Genomic DNA, 7,499 nt, shown 5'->3' on the forward strand with positions numbered 1-7,499 from the left:
AGTTTTATATATTTAGTTCTGCTGGTGTCTCTCTTTTTCATTTCATTTCAATAAGTTTTTTATTTGAATTTTTCCGTTGGCAAATAATCCTGTTTGATCTATTAACACAAATTTAGACATTGCTTTCACCACTTTAACTTTCATATCGAAGTTTTTTTTTTGCAAATCATTGAATGAAATTAATGAAATTAACATTAAATGGGAGTAGACTTTGTGACATTTCTACTACGGGAATACAGGACTAAAGTGTAACTAACATGTAAAATGTCAAAAAAATTGACATTCATTTGACATGTAAGCGTAAAAAATGAAGAGGGCTCTCAGAAAGGTTCCTCGTGTATGAAAGCTATAAAATGTAAAGCAATGCTGTAGCATTAAACTATTAAACCTTAAGTGGATGCTGATAGTGATAATGATTGTAGAGTACACAAAAAAACCGAAGGCGTTGTTGTAGTAAAACTTCCAATAACTGCTTTATATTGCAAGGATGCTGTGTTTTTTATAATGATCAAACATAAAAAATAATATTCATTAATTAATCAAAATTTCCTATAAATTTTAAAAAGATTGCTTTTATGGTTTAACCAAAAAAACCATATGACTGTGCAAAAAAACAAAGTTTTTGAAAATAAATTTCAAAAATCATTTTAATAGTTTTTTCACAAAAACATATTCATAGTGAAAATGATCATTACAACAGGGTTGTAAAATGTTCAAACATTTTCGCTGTCCTGTATTACAGCATGATGTTGACAAATTTTATGTTCATTGTTTTAGATGATGATGATGACTTTTGATCATATGTCAAGAGTTTTAGTTGTTTTGTGTTGTGTTATTGTTCTTCTGAATCTTCCTTTGACATTTGGTTGTCAATCAAAATTTGCTTGCTCTTATTTTAGTTTTTCAGCTAGGCTGTACTTTTGTTATAGCATAAAGAGAGTTTTGCTTTATTGTATCTTTTAAAAGTGGAGTGAGCATAACGAATATTTAGTTAAAATATTTGCACAACTGTGTCTCGCCTTCTAGCTAAAAGTCTTTTTTTTTCATTTTACTTTTAAATACAACTGTTGGCGATTTGTTTGTCTATTGCTGCTAAAGAAAAGGTTTTTTCTTTCTTTTCGCTTTGCTGATTAATTGCAGGTCATTAATACAAGTCTTGCTGGAAATAATACATCAAGGATATTCTGTGTTTACTTAGATGAATATAGGAAATGTTAAAACGAAATTAGAGCAGACAGCACAAGTTATTAAGGGCATCAAAAGGAGATTTTAGAACATATGAAAATCGTTTTAGAAAACATTACTCGATAGTTCAGACTATCGATGAGACTAAATACTGGACTTATACTGTATTATTCTCTAGTATCCTAGACTATAGACTAGACTAAAAACCGGACTATAGACTAAACTATAAACTAGACTATAGGTCAGACTATATAGTAGACTACAGACTAAAGCATGGACTAAAGTATAGAATAGACTGTAGTTAGAATGAACTAAACTACAGACTTGACTATAGACTAGCCTATAGACTAGACTATAGGTAAGACCATAGACATGACTACAGACTAGCCCATAGATCATAGATTAGTCTTTTGCCTAGACTATTGACTAAACTATAGACTGGACTATAGACTAGGCTATATACTAGACTACAGACTAGACTATAGACCAACCTATGGACAACACTACTGACTAGACTATAGACTAGACCATAGACTAGACTATGTACTAGACTACAGACTAGACTATGGACTAGAGTTTATATTAGAATATAGACTAGACTATAGACTAGACTATATACTATACTATAGACTAGACTATAGACTATACTATAGACTATACTATAGACTATACTATAGACTAGACTATAGACTAGACTATAGACTAGACTATAGACTAGACTAAAGACTAGACTATAGACTAGACTATAGACTAGACTATAGACTAGACTATAGACTAGACTATAGACTAGACTATAGACTAGACTATAGACTAGACTATAGTCTAGACTATAGACTATACTATAGTCTAGACCATAGACTAGACATAGACTAGACTATAGAGTAGTTTGTGGACTAGAGTTTAGAGTAGACTATATAATAGCCTTTAGACTAGGCATATGTATATATGACTATAGTCGAGCGTTATACAGTTATACAATTTCAAGCTATGTTCTAGACCTAATTCCAGAATATAAAAACGACTATTGTCAAGACCCAAGACTGGAACTGTTAAGTTATGTATGAGTTAGAGAAAGAATGTTGATCATATCATTCTTTTCCCAAAAAGAATCTTAATAAAAGCCGGGAAATGCAAAGAAAAATGTCTCACTAACCATTAACTAATGGGAAAAATGTAGCATTTCTAATTGAAGATGCTTTCAAAAATTAGCCTAAATAACACATTAATTACAAAAACCGATATACATATATTTAATCTCCAAGGATTAAGGCCATGACAAAATATTTATGCAATTTTTGAAAATTTACATAATTTGCAAATAATTATTTGAGATTCTGCTAGGAAAATGTCAAAACAATGTTGCAAAAATATGCAAATTTAAGAAAAACTAAATTGACTTAGCAAATGTTTAACAAAATTTAAAAACAATTAGTAAGAAATGTAAGACATTTGTTTAAGAAATGCAACCTAACGGCGAACATTTAAACTTAATGATCTACATGCCTGGGAATTAGATTTTTTTTAGCAGAGCATAACAAAAAAGGACAATGCAAAATAAATTGCATGAATATTAATTAAGTTTAAAAGATTTGGCAAACCCTTTTTCTTTGCTTTTTTAGGATGTTTGCAAAATCTCCGAATGAAGAAAATGTGTTTGCATATTTAATTAATATTTTTGCGTTAATTTGTTATTTTGCGCTTAATTTGCCAAATCCTTTAATACTTTCACTGTAAGGATTTTTTTCTTGAAAGGATCTTTAATAAATTGCAAACAATTTATAAGTGTTACACTTTGTTAAGCCGACTGCAATAAAAACCCTTTTTGAATGACATGCAAAATTTTTGCACTTAAGAAGATTTTGGTTTTTTCTAGGACCTTTTAAATATATGCAGTGAAAGGGGTAGTAGGACACACACATATACTAGGGTAAGCAATTTGCTCTTTTAATTATATGCTTATTTTATGCAAGATCATCATTATCAATATTTTAGTTACAATTAAATTTTCTTTTTCTTTTGTTTAACCCACTGGTAAAAGGGTTTGTATCTGTGTGTGTGAAGAAAATTTTCTTTAAATATTTCTTGTATATTCCGTGACGAATGTGGGCTGTCTACGGCTTAGAGGGTTTTTTGTTTATTACAAAAATATCTCTAACGTTTTGTTTTCTATTTTTGTTTGTTTGTTTGTTCGAGAGAGAAAAAATTATTAATAATGACTTTTCAATATCGATTTTGCAAATAATTATTAAAATTTATTCATAGACATGTCCTGTAATGACAGCCCGAGAGAATTTTCATAAAATTTTTCATTAATATTTTACGCTTATCAAATTTTCTTATGAAAATGTCAAAAAAAAATATTCAAATTCCTTAAGAAAACAACAACAACATCAATAATCTAAATAACAAAATTCTTTAAAATTAAATGCATTATTCCATGTATCATATCCTTTTGTTATGAATTCTTATTTTTACTTTTGGAAAATTTGCTAATTTAGCTTCAAAAGGCATTTTTTAGTCTTGTCTTTGGAAAACAATTAAATTTATTAAACAAAAATATGAAAATTTAATTTTTAAAAATACTACAATTTGCAGTTTTGTGCAAAGAATATAAACACCAAATTTTACTTCCTTAGCTTCAGTATTTTAGAAGTTGGCCATATATCCTTTTTTTCGAAAAAGAAAAAAATCCAATAATAAAAATCCTTAATAAATTTCTCTTATAAAAAATTTTATATTTTTCCTAAAAAACTTAATTTTTATCCAGATTTTTGAAAAATTTTAATTTTTTCAAATAAAGGATATATGAACAACTTTTATAGCTTCATTGTTATAAAGCTAAAAATTGGTGATAATTTAGAGCATAATTTACTACAAATTGTGGCATAAAATTTTTGCTCCAAAAATTCTTTTAAGTTCTATTTTAGGAGTAAAATGAAATTACTTTATTTTTTCAACTCATTTATTTGCAAACAACAACATATTTTTTTTGAGATATATACAAAAGGACTTTATAAAGTAAAAAATCAGATTTGTTTTACAAAAGGATATAAGCACAAGTTTTATTATTATTAATTTTTTTTCTAAAAGTAAATTTCTTTAAAAAGGAGCTTGACATAATGGTTTAAGGTGTTTTCTAACAAAAATAGCAAATTTACCTTGAAATTTATATAAAAAAACTATAAAATTTCAAAATATTAAAAAAAGGATATTAGTAAAACTTTTCTATTAAAACAGCTACAAAGCTGAAATTCAAGGAGAGCATAAGACAGCCCAAAATACAAATTGTGATAAAGAAATTTTTTCCAAACCTCAAAGGATATTATTGATATTTAAGAAATTTCTGGAATAAAATAAAATGTTTTAGAAAATATTAAAAGAAAAGTTTAAAGAAGAATTTAAGCCATACAACAGTCTTAAGATTAATGACTTCATAAAGCAAAAGAATAATTTTCTTTCAAAAAAAGGACACAAGCAAAATTTTTTTAAGAAAAAATGCAATAACAAAATTAACAGAAACGGAATATATTTTGCAAATTTTATAAAGGAATAATAACAAAAATCTATAAAAATTAATAAATTTACAAGAAAATCTAAAAAAAAATGAAAATTAAGAAAAAAGGATATTAGTAAAACTTTTGAATAAGAAGAGCTATAATTCCAAAACTTTGAGAGTGAAAAGAGGTCACCCAGCTACAAATTGTAAAGTGAAAATTTTCTCAAAATGTCAAAGGAAATTTTTGAAAATTAAGAAAATTCTATAATAAAATAAAAATTTGAAATAAATTTTGAACAAAATTTGTTAAATACAAATTATAAATAATATTTAACATAAAATGTTTAACTTTATAAAACAAAAATTAATTTCATTTAAAAAAGGATGTAAGAACAACTTGCTTAAAAGAGGGAGTAGACAGCTGAAATTTGGATTACATATAAAGGCTAATTTAATACAAATTGTTGTAAAGAAATTTAAGAAAAATTCTGGATTTTAAAAGATTTTCAATAGAAAAATTTCTGTTAAAAATAAGATTTTTTAAAAAAATATTTCACAGATCCATTAAGGACAACTAAAACATTCAGTACGCTGCAAAATTTTAACATTTTTAAGAAATAAATTATTTTTTTCAAAAAAGGATATATGAAAAACTTTGTTAAAACTGCTAGTAGAAAGCTAAAATTTGGTTTATAAATAAAGGATGTTTAAACACAAATTGTAGTAAATAAAGTTTTACAAAATTTATAACCAAGGCAGATTTGAAAAGAAATCTAAAGACAATGTTTGAAAAAAAGCCTATTTTATTCAAAAGAATTAACAGTTGACACATTTAGCTGTCCTTTTAATGACTTTTTTCATATTTTTGTTGCAATTGCGTTAATAATAGTTCCAAGAAACAATCTGTTGCCTTTCAATTAAGATTTAATTCAAGTTTGATGCCTTTATTTGAAAATTAACAATTGTTGCTGAAAAAAAACTAAAACACAAGACAACTGCTGCACATATTTTTTTTAATATTTTTATTGTTCATTCATTACTTTCTTACTAAAGCAAGAATCCTTTTTATAAAATGCACAATTTATATTAAATCGATTTGAAATGCATTTTAAACGATTGACCACTTGGCCGTGCCATAGCCGGCCAACAAAAGCCAACAAAATATTAAATTATTTGACACATGTCACATAATTTCTAAAATACTAAAAGGTGCAGAGACGACCAGCCAAACGTTATTAAGAAATCAAACAATGATGACTAAAACCTACAAATTAGAGCGCAGTCAAAGTAAAACAAATAATCTAGACAAATTTGTGTTACAGAAACCCCTACACATTACAGCATCTGTTTAAATATTTGCCAAAAACTATAACTAAAACAAAAACAATATTATCTCTATGTCCAGGTTCCTTAAGATTTGTTTTGGTCTTAAGGTTGCAAAGCCAAAAAGATCTGATTGTAGCTTGTTTCTTTACGCATATTTAGCTACTGTAGTGACACCTTGCTAAACTAAACTGCTAAAAACAACAATAAAATCATATCAAACAACAAAAAACAAGCGAGATTTGTTATTTTTAGTTTAAAATTTTTCTTTGGGTAAAAAAATCTCTCTAACATCTGCCCAAAAACTTAAAGATTTTTGTCATTTGTTTCAAGAACAGAGCAAAAAAAACAAACTTATTGATTTTGCCAAAACAACACAAATTTATCTATATGTCCCTTTCTTAAGCCAAAAAAAATCTACTCTCTACTAGCTAAAGGTGATCAAACACGAGGTTTGTTGCTGTAGGAAATTTGTTATTGTGTTTTCTTTCTTTCCTTCAACTTAACCACCAACCGTGTAGTGAGTACATTTTGCTTCCTTTGGCCATTATCCTGTTTTTGTCTATGGCAGTTTTAGTTAAGCAGGAAGATGTTGTCAACAATTGTAACAATAAGAGCATTATTGTTTTAAAGAGTGACTACTAATGAGCTCTTGCAGATATGAGAGAGAGTAATGGTCATGATAAATGACACTCTCAAAGGAAAAATGGGATATACTTACTCTCACTAATTGTCACTTTCACTGGGTGTGAAAACAGAGTAAGAGTGAAGCAGAGAAATAGAGAGTGACATCTGTAGTAAAATTTTAGAAATTAAATAAAAAAGAAAAGTAAGAAAGCAGGAAATGAAAAAGACAGGAAACCGAAAAGAAACGAATAACCAACTAACCAACTAACTAACTAACTAACTAACTAACTAACTAACTAACTAACTAACTAACTAACTAACTAACTAACTAACTAACTAACTAACTACCTAACTTACAAGCTATCTTACTAGTCTATAGTCTAGTATATAGTGTAGTCTATAGTCTAGTCTATAGTGTAGTCTATAGTCTAATCTATAGACTAGTCTATAGTCTAGTCTTTAGTCTAGACTACAGACTAGACTTTAGTCTAGTCTATAGTCTAGTCTGTAGTCTAGTCTATAGCCTAGTCTATAGTCTAATCTATAGTCTAGTATATAGTTTAGTCTATAGTGTAGTCTATACTGTAGTCTATAATCTAGTCTTTAGTCTAGTCTATAGTCTATTCTATAGCCTAGTCTATAGTCTAATCTATAGTCTAGTATATAGTCTAGTCTATAGTTTAGTCTACAGTATAGTCTATATTCTAGTCTATAGTCTAGGCTATAGTTAGTCTAGTCTACAGGTTATAATCTACTCTACAGTCTAGTTAAGCCTTTAGCCTAGTCTTCAGTGCAGCCCTTAGTCTATTCTGTATTCTAATCTATAGTTTAGTCTAAAGACTAGTCTATAGGATAGTCTATTATCTTC

Source organism: Lucilia cuprina, chromosome 3 (assembly GCF_022045245.1).
Source record: "Lucilia cuprina isolate Lc7/37 chromosome 3, ASM2204524v1, whole genome shotgun sequence".
Classification (NCBI taxonomy): domain Eukaryota; kingdom Metazoa; phylum Arthropoda; class Insecta; order Diptera; family Calliphoridae; genus Lucilia; species Lucilia cuprina.